This window comes from Bactrocera oleae, chromosome 4 (assembly GCF_042242935.1).
Source record: "Bactrocera oleae isolate idBacOlea1 chromosome 4, idBacOlea1, whole genome shotgun sequence".
NCBI classification, from domain to species: domain Eukaryota; kingdom Metazoa; phylum Arthropoda; class Insecta; order Diptera; family Tephritidae; genus Bactrocera; species Bactrocera oleae.
Genome location: NC_091538.1, coordinates 33,895,125 through 33,908,159, shown reverse-complemented (window position 1 = coordinate 33,908,159; position 13,035 = coordinate 33,895,125). Strand labels below are relative to the sequence as shown.

General features: G+C 35.0%; 1 protein-coding gene across 4 annotated transcripts in view; it reads left to right on the top strand.

Moving 5' to 3' along the window:
* The window catches only part of Obsc (Obscurin), a 358,871-nt gene that overhangs the window by 29,955 nt on the left and 315,881 nt on the right, over positions 1-13,035 (top strand). The gene's annotated exons all lie outside the window — the stretch shown is intronic.

The window sequence follows — 13,035 nt, the reverse complement described above, 5'->3', positions numbered from 1 at the left end:
GTTTACAATAACATCCATACATAGATGCATGATTGCACTGCAATGACGACCACAACAAGAAAAAGCTGATTCAGTGGATACAAAAACAGTTCGTTGTGTAAATACTTTTGTTGTTTTGGTGTGCACTTAGTTAAAACCCTAAAGCACTATAACTAAACCGCAAATTAAAAATTAAAAACTGCAATTTGATGAATTTATCAAAAAAGCAAAATTCTACAACAGTTCAAAAGTTCGGACAACTTTTGCTAGTGTCCTAATGTACGGAACCTAAAACAAGGATTACGCAGGTGATTCCAGTCCTCAAGTGCGCGGAAACTGACAAAAAAGTTGCAAGAGTCGTGTATTTAACAAACACAGATAATCGTGACGAAAGTATGTAGTGCACGGAATCAGTTTAAATAATGATATTTTTCGTTTGTGAATTCACAAAATATAAAAACAATAAATAAAAAAAAGTTATTATTGATAGAGACAGCCGTACTTAACACCCGAGATAAGGAGATGCCCAACTCATATCTCACTAGAAATGAGAGCTCAGTTGCTAAACGTCAAAACCTCATGAACTCAAAGTTCAGGAGGTCTGACGTTTAGCAATTGGAAAAAGAGGGACGGCCAGATTGAAATCCTACAGAAAAATATGTGAACAGAGAGATTTGTTGCTGCTGTTGAAGATCACTAACAAAAATTGGGAAACAATGAAAATGAAAATAAAAACGTGAAATTGAAATGTAAGCAATAAAATCCTTTGTGATGCCATGCTTAGTGGTATTAATTTTCAATTGAGAATTGTTAAAATTATTTTTTAATTCAGAACTAATACATTTGGTATAAAGTATTGAAAGCTCAAAAATCAATTGTTTTAATATATTACAAAATCACAGTCACAGTTTAAATAGTTTCTGCATATGTTTAACGAATACATGTATAATAATACTGAATCTTAATAAATGTTGGGTATTTTAATTTAAATTCGCAAAAAGTCTTATTTTGTTCGATCTGGCTACATTGGAAAATTTTATAAAAACCCCTCTAGTATGAATGTTGATCAAATATATGAAACTGACGAAGATGAACTAGTTAAAGAAACTAAGTGGATACTCAAAAAGAAGCGCTCTTCAAAGAAACGCTGATACTTCCCTATTAATAGTCTTTTGAAAAATAAAAATACCTCCTATTATAATAAACTATGTAATTTTTATAAATTACAAACGAACTAAAAGCTCAAGGCTTTAATATCTTAAATGCAAATAATAAATTTAAATGGAAGACTAAGGAACCGCTAGATATGTTTTTATTAGTATTCGATGCTACCGTTGTCAAAGTTGAGCCTATTCAAGCATTTAAATTAATTCCACAGTGCAAAAAACAGTCAAGCTTTTGGACAAACAAATAACTTCTGCGGTAAACCACCGAGGTGTGTGAAATGAGGAGGCAAACATCCTACTACTGAATACAGCAAAGCTGAAAAAGCGATTCTCATCCTGCAAGATACCGTGGTTGTGTCGTTGAAAAGAACTGCAAAAACTTAAAGATAAAAGGAATGTTAACACAGTTGCTCTGACTAACAAACCCGTTGTGAACAGAGGTGAAGTAAACTCCCTCCCTTCCGTTTCTAAAGTTACATTTGCGCAAATGGCTAAACAAAGTAGTCCGCTCCGTTCCAAATTTTGAATAAACTAAATGAATAAGGGAAACTATTTAAGTCCCTAAATCAGCGACTGAATTAGAAGTTATTCAACACGACAGAAATATTTATATACATATGTCTGTTGTCCGATACGCATTTTATGAAATTTAATTTGAAATTTAAAAATTATGAATTACTAGGCGCCCTCCGCTGCGCTCCGGGACGCTCGCCCGCCTACGTCCGCCCCCCGCCGAGCGCGAGCTAACTCGCTCTTATGTTAGTTGATTCTCGACAGCAGCAGAAAACTTTTATATATAATAGAAAGATATCACACTCCACACCCAGCAAACTCAGCACGAGGAGGGAGCGCAATATTAATCAAAAGCAACACTGAACACTGCGAGAAAGATCCGATTAAGACGGAAGAAATTCAATCGACAACAATTTCAGTTAAACTGCACAAACACCCATTATTTCTTACTGCTCTGTATAGACATAATATAAAAATAGCTACGTATATGAATTTATTAAAAAATATGACGGAAGGTACATCATGGGTGGCGACTTTGAAGCAAAGGACTTCTCAAAGCTATACAAGCAGTTAGATGCAACATTGCTTCTACAGGTAGACCCACTTATTGGCCTACAGATGGTAGGAAATTACCAGACCTTTTTGACTTCTTTATAGTTAATAAACTACCGAAAATCAACATAAGTATTAAAGATAGCTCTGACCTAAGCTTTGATCACTCACAAGTCTTGTCAGTCAGTCAGTATCGACAGGTACTGACCTGGACTGTGAAATTGAATATTTCACAAAAATAATTCAAAATGCTGCGTGGAAGAGTACACCAAATATTCGCGTCAATCTAAGTGGAAACAAATACCCAAAATATATTGTAGAAAGTATCCATTAAAAGCGCAAACTTCGACGGGCATTGCGGCAAACTAGGTCTTCTGCTCTCAAAACTGAGCTTAAGAAATGTACAGCGCAACTAAGGACACAAATTAGATAGTTTAAAAATTATTCATTTATAACTTATTTGGCTAAACATACACTGAGTGTTCTCTTTGGAAAGCTGCAAGAAATATGGATAAAGAAATAAAACATGTCGCACCAATAAAACTAAACGAAACTACATGGGCATGAACGGATAAACATAAAGCTGTCGTATTTGCAAATCATTTGAGAAGCACATTTACGCCCAACGATGAATATGAGATAAACTGTAAAAATAGTTGTTTGGATTCACACGTCAGCATTTCTCCAGTTACTAGTAAAGAAGTTAAAAATCTTTTCGGGAACACAAGGCTCAAACAAGCACCTGGGTCCGGAGAAATTACGCAATTTACTAAAGAAATTCGTAAACATTATAAACTGTGCCTAAGATACGTGCCATCGCTTTGGAAAGTATCTGAAGTCATAATGATATCTAAGCCGGGTAAAAGATTTCACGATGTTACATCATATAGGCCCATATCGCTGCTGCCAGCTTTATCCAAAATCTTTAAAAATGTACTCATAAATAGGCGCAAACCAATAATCGATCGTAAACGACCCATACCAGCACATCCATTTAGCTTTCGTTACCACCATTTAACAATTGATCAGGTGCACCGAATTGTTAATTTCGTTGAAAATACAATGGATGAAACGAATGTTTGTTCGGCGACCTTCTTGGACGTGTCTCGAGCATTTGACAAAGTTTGGCATTCGGGTCTGCTGCTCAAATGAAAATGCATGTTACCCAAACAATATTGCGAAATAATTGCTTCCTACTTAAAAGATAGATACTTCCGCATTAAACAAGAGATTCATACTCTAAATGGCAACCGATAGAGATGGGTGTTGCCAAGGGAAGCCAGTTGGGGCCAATGCTTTTTACCAGTGACATCCCAACTGACCCAAGTTATGTAACAACGACATTTGCGGATGATACAGCATTGTTAGCAGCTGGAGAATTAACCTGTGTCTACCTGACGAGTGCAGACAGCAGTCAATGCAATTACCAAATGGGCATCTAAGTGGCGCATCAAATTAAACGACTCCAAATTAATTCACGTCGACTTTACATTGAAAAAATCGGCATATCGTCCAATTTATATAAATAATACTCCTACACCACAACATAACAGTGCTAAGTACCTAAGTATCACCTTAGATGCTAAGCTAAGGAGTGAGCTTGTTATGAAATTCGCTAAACTTTACCATCTAGTTGGCAGGAAATCCAGTTTATCAGTCGAAAACAAGATGTTAATATACAATCAAGTTCCAAGTCCAGTCTGGGCCTACGGAGCACAACTCAAGTCAAAGCTCTATTGCCTGCATTCAGCGCTTTCAAAGTAAGGTACTAAGGACTTTAGTTAATGCTCCTATGTATGTTAGATCTGTTGGCCTACACATTGATCTAGGCGTGAATTCAGTGGTAAATGAAATAAGAAAAATTGCAAAGTCTCACGAATAGGCTTAGAGAGCATATTAATGAGGAGGCTTCCGGACTCATCGAAACTGCTGGGCGAGAAATGCGGTTGAAACGCAGGATGCCGAAGTTATCGAAATTATTATTTGCACAACCAAGCTTCAAGGTATGTCACGACTTAAAATTATTGAAATCAGACCATAACTGTTCAAGTCCCAAGCTGCTGAATATGTGGATATTACATATTTGTTCCCCAAAATGTGCCCTTGGGGTTACTCTGTAAGATGTTGCTCAAGTGAAAATGTTCGTTATCGCGAAAATGCAAATATCTAAGGTCAAACACAACGGACAAACAATGAAAGTTCATTACGCTTATTTGTAGTTTGAATTTACTAAAATAATTTGTTTTATTACGAAAGATAAAAACCTAAAGTTTATTTCAAAACTTATGAATAAAGAACATAAAACGGGCAAAAGAAAATATAATTTAGCTGCGGATTTATTTCAATGGCATTGAAGTTTGATTGTTATTTTTTTTTTTAATATCCAATTTATAATCATATGTTCATTTATTATAATGCACATTATTTATAATGCATACTTACACCTTTTATATTTAAAACTTTGTGTTAGAGAGGATCGGTTGCCCCCTTATGTCAACAATGGGTAAAATCGGATCAATATTTTCCTAATTCCTCATATAAGTACCTAACATAAAGGTTTGCGAACTGCCGCTTGACTTTACACCGCTTTATATTATATATTAGCAATTATAAGTGAACGTATAAAACTGAATTTAGTAGTGATTTCCGACTTTCCAACAATCTTTACCCGATCTATAATGAATGAAATTGGTTCAGACCTTGGTTTAAAACTCTTTATTTGCTAAATCTAAAAGAAGTAAAACTGATAAGAATCGGTTTGATACTTCTCATAACCCTTGTATATAACATGATATATGCTCTCTCCTCTGTACAATGAAATGTTACAAGTACTTTCATAATGGAATGATGTTTAAATATTACGTTTACGAAAAGGTGATGCAGTTATCCATGTTATATTCACTATGATAGTTGAGCGGTTATACTGTCTTTGAGCTCGCTGACTGTGCGCTCAAAAACTAGTCAAGGGTCATGCACTCCTCATTAGCGATAGCCTCAAGCTTCTTCCGTATAAGTCTTGTATGGATTCCTGGTCGCCGCAAACTTCAAAGCCAATAAGCTTGCTAACGACCGGTTGATCCGATTGAAAACGAGTCGATTTTCTGAAGTACTCTTGCTTTCTAATGCTGTATCTAGGGGCTTCCAGTGAGATCGGCAAGCGCTGGTCAACATTTTTTTGGGCCAGAGTGAACCGTAAGAGGTCCTCTGAACTCTTAGCAAAGTCAAACTCCCCGCAATTGTAGGTTGTACACTGTGGAATAGGTGCACACGCGTTGCGGCTAAATATTTTGTCGAACGCTCTTTGCCAAAGCTGTATGGGGGAAAGCGTGGTGAAATCATCTTGTTACTTTCTTCTCTATTGCCCAGCTTTTACTAAACTGAAATTTAAATAACTCGATAGACACACCTTGGAGTGGCTGGGATTGATATTAACCCCCTTAACAAATTTGTGGTAATCTCAAAACGCTTCGTCGGCCTATGAAGATCTGGTGATCCACTTCTAGGAGTTTATTGGTAACACAAAGAAAGAATATCTGTCCAAGTAAGATTCATCGATTAGTATCTACCCTACCCGGTTACCTAACCTAACTTATCCATAATAGTTTCAAGGCCATATTTGCCAGGAGGAATGTTTCAACTTATTCACAAAAAATAACTAAGCTCCTAAGTACAAAAGTATGTTCATACAAATACTAAATTTAATAAAAAATTTATACTCGAATTGGTAGTTTTCGGAAAATTAAATAACATTTCAGTTTTAAGTGAACTAAATATAAAACAAATTATAAATAAAAATAAATATAAAAATAGATTACTTTAGTATTCTGTATCTCACTTTATATAAGTGCAATCGGGTTACACTATATGGTATTAGAAAGTGCTTAAAAACTTCTCATGAGTTCTTTTATAAAATTATGATATTATATGTAATCACTTGTTCCGTGACACGGTATTAATATTTCTATGAGGAGACATAATAAATGTACTCATACATTTCTATAGAATCGTTGATCGTACTTTCTTAAAGAAAAAACAGAGAAAATTCAAACTTAATGGGCAATGTTTATTATCATTCGAAAGAACAGTCTTTGCCATTAAGAGAGCCCTTAGAGTGAAGCGATGGCGCTTTAAACTTAAGATTTCAACATAAAATGCGCCAAGTCGATCCATACGTCAGTCTCAGTTGCGCGGAATCGACTCTCAACGGTCTTCGTGTACAAGTAATGAGTTCGTGGGTATTATTTATTTGTTTGATCAAACCAACAGCCTGCTGCATGATCATTTGAGCGTGCGAAATATTGGAAGTACAAGTAATGAGTTCGTGGGTATTATTTTATTAAACTCACTTTATTAATATAAATTAAATAATATCTTTTATTCAATTCACTTTACTAATATAAATTAATATATGTTGGTGAGCTTTAGCTGCACCCGTCCAGCTCTAATTAGAGACTGAAAACTTAAAACTAACTTATCATTAATGAAGAGTCGGTCACCGTTTTTGTACGTGACTGCTTAAAGGTGTTAGGTTGCAGTTACGTTCCCAGCGGACGAGCTGCAGACGCTGACGTTTGATAATTTTCCGGTCAGCGTGAGAAAGCTTCTTTGCTGACTCAGGCCACGCGCGAACTTTATGGTTGTAGAGGTGCTCGTGTTAACTCCTCCCCTTCTAAGTGAGGGCCGTCCTCGGGCTTCTAATTCTCTTCTGATAAAGCTTAAAGAGAATGTAGCAGCCAATTAAAATGATGATGGTAGTTATAGTTGATAGTGCTGGCCCTATCACCGCTCTTTTTTCAATTACTCCAATATAACGCAAGTTTTCTACACTCAGCCTTCGAAGGTATGGCAGGCTTAACACCTCTTGTTGTCCTGTGATATTAAGAAATGTTGTACTCGCCGAACCTGGTAATCCCTTTATTACGCCATTATGGTTTTCAAAGTTAGATCCGTTGATCTGGACCTTATCTTCGAATGTGACCAGGTAAGTTCCACTAACAATTTTTTCTGAGCCATTTATAGTTATGATAACAGCGGTGTTGTCATTAATAACTACGATCCCTTCGTCCACCACTGTAATTCCTTCGAGGTGACTAGGGTGGATGCTGCAGTGAGCGGTGGCACCGGAATGAAGCTGCTGGGCGCATGTCGGATTTGGCAGCTTCTTACAGAATGTTGATGTCAGTGTTTTCTTGCAGTCTGTAATTACAATAACTTGGTTACCACACTCAGCGACGTTGTTGTCATTTGTAATATTTATGACCGTTCCATTATGTTGTACAGGTAACAGGATGACTCTTTTACATACTAATATAGGCTTTGGGTATTTAATTACAAAATGCAAATAATCATTATCTAGTAAGACCTTAACTAATGACACTTCCATTAAATCAGTTATAGTGGTATTTGTAAAGCTCATATTAATAATTCTTTTTACATCATTAGAGTTTAATATTAATGGATCTATTATTCCTATCTTTGCAAGAGTGATAGCCGAAATTATAATCCTATTTCTTGAAAGTAGTGTCTCATATAAATAGCTAGTATCGATCTGTTTATTATTCGTAATTTTAATAATCTGGTTAATAGTTTCAGTTAATTTATTTATTCTTTCCTGGACTACTGTGTTTATTTCTATTTGTTTATTTTCTGAATTAATAAGATCCTGTTGTCGGAATTTAAGATTTTCAAAATCATCAAAGTCTGGTGTTCCTGCAATCACCTTTAGTGCAGTGCCTAACAGGTTTATGCTCCTAGCTTGTCTATGGTGGGTATCTAATGTTGTTAGAAGTATTCTTATGTGCTCAATGTCTGAGTCTAAAAGTACTCTCATATGAGATGAAGGGAAATGTGAAGTAAGCCTCTTTGTTTCGTCTGCTATATCCATGTACGTTTTTAGATTAGTGGTGTGTTTTATATAATCGTAGTTCTGCCAAATAGTCACATCTCCGTCCTGGATCGGTATGTAATCAGAGTTCGAGTAGTCCGTCAACTTAGCAATCGATAACTGAATGCCAGTTCTATTTTTATTATCTTTAAACTTTTATTGTTCCTTTATTCGGTAGCGACGGTGTTGTCGACTACCACGAACTATTTAAATAATAGTTATTTATTTATTATCACTACTTTTACTATAAGTAGTTTGAATATTTATGTGCGTTGTAATTGGTAGCGACGGTGTTGTCGACTACCCACTGACTATTTAAATAATATTTCCGATTATGCGATAGCGACGGTGTTGTCGACTACCACGGAATTATGTTATTTTAAATAAGCACAAGTTGTATTTTTATTATATTTAGACTGTTCCTTTATTCGGTAGCGACGGTGTTGTCGACTACCACGAACTATTTAAATAATAGTTATTTATTTATTATCACTTCTTTTACTATAAGTAGTTTGAATATTTATGTGCGTTGTGATTGGTAGCGACGGTGTTGTCGACTACCCACTAACTATTTAAATAATATTTCCGATTATGCGATAGCGACGGTGTTGTCGACTACCACGGAATTATGTTATTTTAAATAAACACAAGTTGAGTTCCGTTCTTAAACTGTATTAAAGGATGCCAAAACCGCATCCGCGGGTCCCTTTAATTTATTCCTTATTATCCCCACGGCCTAATAGTGCCTAGAGCTACCCTGATAATTCCGGAATACTTCATATGCAGTATGTGCAGCTTGACGCCATGATACATAATTGCTAACTTGTCCGTCAAATTCTGGCAAGGATTTCACTAGGTCTAGAGGCTCTTCACACCTAACATTTGCTATTATTTTTACCGGTTCGTATGTTGTAGGTGTTTTGCCTGTGGTCGATAATTTGCCTATTTGGTCCGTCAGTCGGCTAATTTTTCTTTCGAAATCTTCCCTTTGTTGCTGCAGTGCGCCCGTCATGGCAGCCTGCACTAAAGCTGTCAATTGGTTAGAGTCCATTGCTTTTCTATTTCTTGAAATTTGTATACGGTTTATTTTCTCTATCAATTCGTCAACCTTTTTATCACTTTTTTTTCATCAAAATTTTAGTCTAAGCCTGATTCACAATTCAGTTTCACAATTTAAAATTAATTTTAATTTAAATTTAATTAATATTTTTCAATTAATATATTTTTCCACACAAAAAGTGTTTTTTCAAATGTCTGTTTTAATTTCACAATTAAATTTCAATTCTATCTTTTTATCATTTCTTTTATGAAAATTTTAATCTAAGCTTGTTTCACAATCCAATTTCATAATTCATTTCGCAATTAAAATTACTTTAATTAATTTCTATTAACATTTTGTACTTTTTTACATCAAAAGTATTTACCAAATTTTTGTTTTCTCCAATAATTTATGAGCACTTTACTTACAATACTTCAAAATATCCCATATTTCCTGTTGATCCAATAGGTTTTGATTATTTGTTGAATTCGGGTGGTTCTGCCTCCTTTAAAACAAATATAAGTCCTCTCCGTTTCCCGTTTTTTTGCGTTGTCCTTTTGTTTTTATTTGCCCCACGTTGGGCGCCAGTAATGAGTTCGTGGGTATTATTTATTTGTTTGATCAAACCAACAGCCTGCTGCATGATCATTTGAGCGTGCGAAATATTGGAAGTACAAGTAATGAGTTCGTGGGTATTATTTTATTAACCTCACTTTATTAATATAAATTAAATAATATCTTTTATTCAATTCACTTTACTAATATAAATTAATATATGTTGGTGAGCTTTAGCTGCACCCGTCCAGCTCTAATTAGAGACTGAAAACTTAAAACTAACTTATCATTAATGAAGAGTCGGTCACCGTTTTTGTACGTGACTGCTTAAAGGTGTTAGGTAGTTACGTTCCCAGCGGACGAGCTGCAGACGCTGACGTTTGATAATTTTCCGGTCAGCGTGAGAAAGCTTCTTTGCTGACTCAGGCCACGCGCGAACTTTATGGTTGTAGAGGTGCTCGTGTTAACTTACACTCTTAGCTACGGGCGCTATATTTTCTTCACTGCGTGCTGGACGTAGTCTATTCGGTCGAATATAATCTAATAATGAATACTGGGTCTCGAGATGGGTGATGGCGTTAAGAATAGTACGCTCAGTAGGCCGATTATGTTGACCATAAGTTGAGCGAAGCGCGCGAAACACACATTCACAATGCCAAATAATAGTGAAGAAAATGCGTTAAATCATAAAAGAAAAACGTCTAATTCATTGACTTGTACAGTAAATATAGAAAGGAAGAGTTGTATAAATAATTGTATAAAAATAGGACTATAAGTATAAACACCGCCTACTTTTACGTGAAATCATATATGTATATCAGGAATTACTTCACCAATTTCAACCCAACTTTGTAAATAACATTGCTCTAGCATGCTTTTGTCACAGCGTGAGTATGGGTGAAGTCAAATTACAGCCACGCCTAATTCCCATAATGCATATTCTTAAATTCCATATGATCTTTTAACTTGACTACCATACAATTTAAATTTCCCTGATACCGAATATTTGGACTTCTTTTTCCGGAAATAACAATAGCCTTAATATAATATAACTGACAAAGTTATTTCCGACTCCCTAGTTGACTTTAAACTGTTTATGTTAAACATTATATATTAAAAAACATACTTATATGATTAATTTAAACAAAATGTGACCTTAAATCTAAATTCCATATCTGTTATTTTATGGGATCCGCGCCTACCTGTTGTCTCATGTGGTATACTCAATATGTTATTTTTGGTTCAGTTTATATCTCATATATCTCGATTAAATTGAACGATAATAATGTAATTAATACTATGTCATTTCGCAATATTATATCATATTTTGGATTTTACTCACATATATCGGGTTTTCCAATAGGGATAATATGATTTCTAAGTGTCGTTTCGGCCATTATTAATATGTCATGATCTGTAATTTTTTTTCATTGCATTCAGTAATGTTTACAATTTCATCGTGGAAAGATATACGCAAGAACAACGTTTACAAATTATAAAGCTTTATTATCAAACTAATCCCTCTCCAATTGCAACTTTTCGTGCGCCTTTGCCATTTTATGGTCGTTATGGATATAGTGAGTGGGGCGGTAAATAAAAAAAACTGTCGATTCTGGTGCGATAAAAATCCACATTAGGTGGAATCATCGGTCCGTACATCTTTCGTAATGAAACTGGTGATACCGTTACAGACAATGGAGAGCGGTATAGATCGATGATAACCAACTTTTTATAGCCACAATTGGAGAAAGTCGATCTTGAAAAAATTTGGTTCCAACAAGACGGGCTACGGGCAACAACCGAATTATTGCGAAAAAAGTTTGGAGATTCGATAATTTTAAGAAATTGTGACATTGAGTGGCCTCCAAGAAGTTGTGATTTAACACCATTAGAGTACTTCTGGTTGGCTTATTTAAAGTCATTGATCTTAAGCAATAAACCAGACTCTCTTCTATCTTTAGAAGTCAATATTGAATGTGCTATTCATAACGTACGACTTGTTTTCGTGGAAAAAGTACTCGAAATTTGATTCATCGAATTCGTTCCTGCCAAAGATGTCGTGGAGGCCATTTGAATGATGTTATATTCAGAACTGAGTTGTATCAATTGTACTTTAGATTGAATAAAAAACATTTGAATTTCCTTAACAATTAGTGTGTTTGTTTGGTTTTTTCAAATAATATTTTTATTGAAAAAACCTTTATTAGGGGTCATTGTTTCGAATTTGTTTCAATGCTATATTTTACTTGGTGTCCACGAATTTATATTAAAATCTACCAAATTAACTCAAATGAGACATCGCCCACCTTTAGATAAATCCTATATCTCAGAAACTACTTTACCGATTTACCCAAACATTCCTATTCGACACTGTAAAAATGTGCAAAATCGGAGGTTAACCACGCTTACTTCCCATATAACAAACTTTTAAATGGTACCATCTGATTCTTTCACTTTATAAACAAAGGGCACAAAATAAAGTGGTGCCCTCAAGGTATTGGATCTTATATCCAAAAATATTTTTAAAAAAATTAGAAAAATTAATTTTATAATATTGAAATAATGTAAACGTTTTATTCTATATAAAATACTTACCCTTCTTAAAACACATTATCTATTATCTAGTACTATTACAATAATCTATTACAAAAGATTGTTAAAAGATATATGTACATATACTCACTCTTTTTTTAAATACATACTTACATGTACCACTAGTTTGAGCCGTTAGGTTAAGGTTTAGCCTAAATCATAATATAAGTAAAATAAAGAATTCAATTGTGTAAACGAATGACCACCCTGTGGACAATCAATGACCATCGAGCAGTCAGCATTCAGCAGTCATCAAAGATCGACATCCTGATAAAAACGTTACTTTAACTAGCAGCACTTATTTTTGTTCTTTATATATATATCAATAAAGATATCGCAATCAATAAAGTTAAAAACATTCGCCTTTTAACTTTCAGTTCAGAAGTGGGATGAATCTGAGTGCTAAAAGTATACGTGAACGCACAAACGCATGTAAAGTTGTTCAAATAGGAAAAGTATAGCCATAAAAGTGCAAGAGCCCTAGCGCTCCGACATTCCCATTACGTGCAAGCAAGCGGCGATTCAGCAGTTACATTTAAAAGGCTAATTTGATAATGAGTGCGAAAGAATCAGTCATGGAATCAGGCAAAACCAATCAACGTCAACTAAAACGAAGCATCGAGGTGAAACGGAAAGCTATCACATTTATGTAAATATGTATCTACGATCTGCAGCGACAACGAACCACTAAACGATCAACGAAGAGAGGAAGCAATGTTAAACGATAACAGCGAAGGAGCAACCAGAGAACGTAT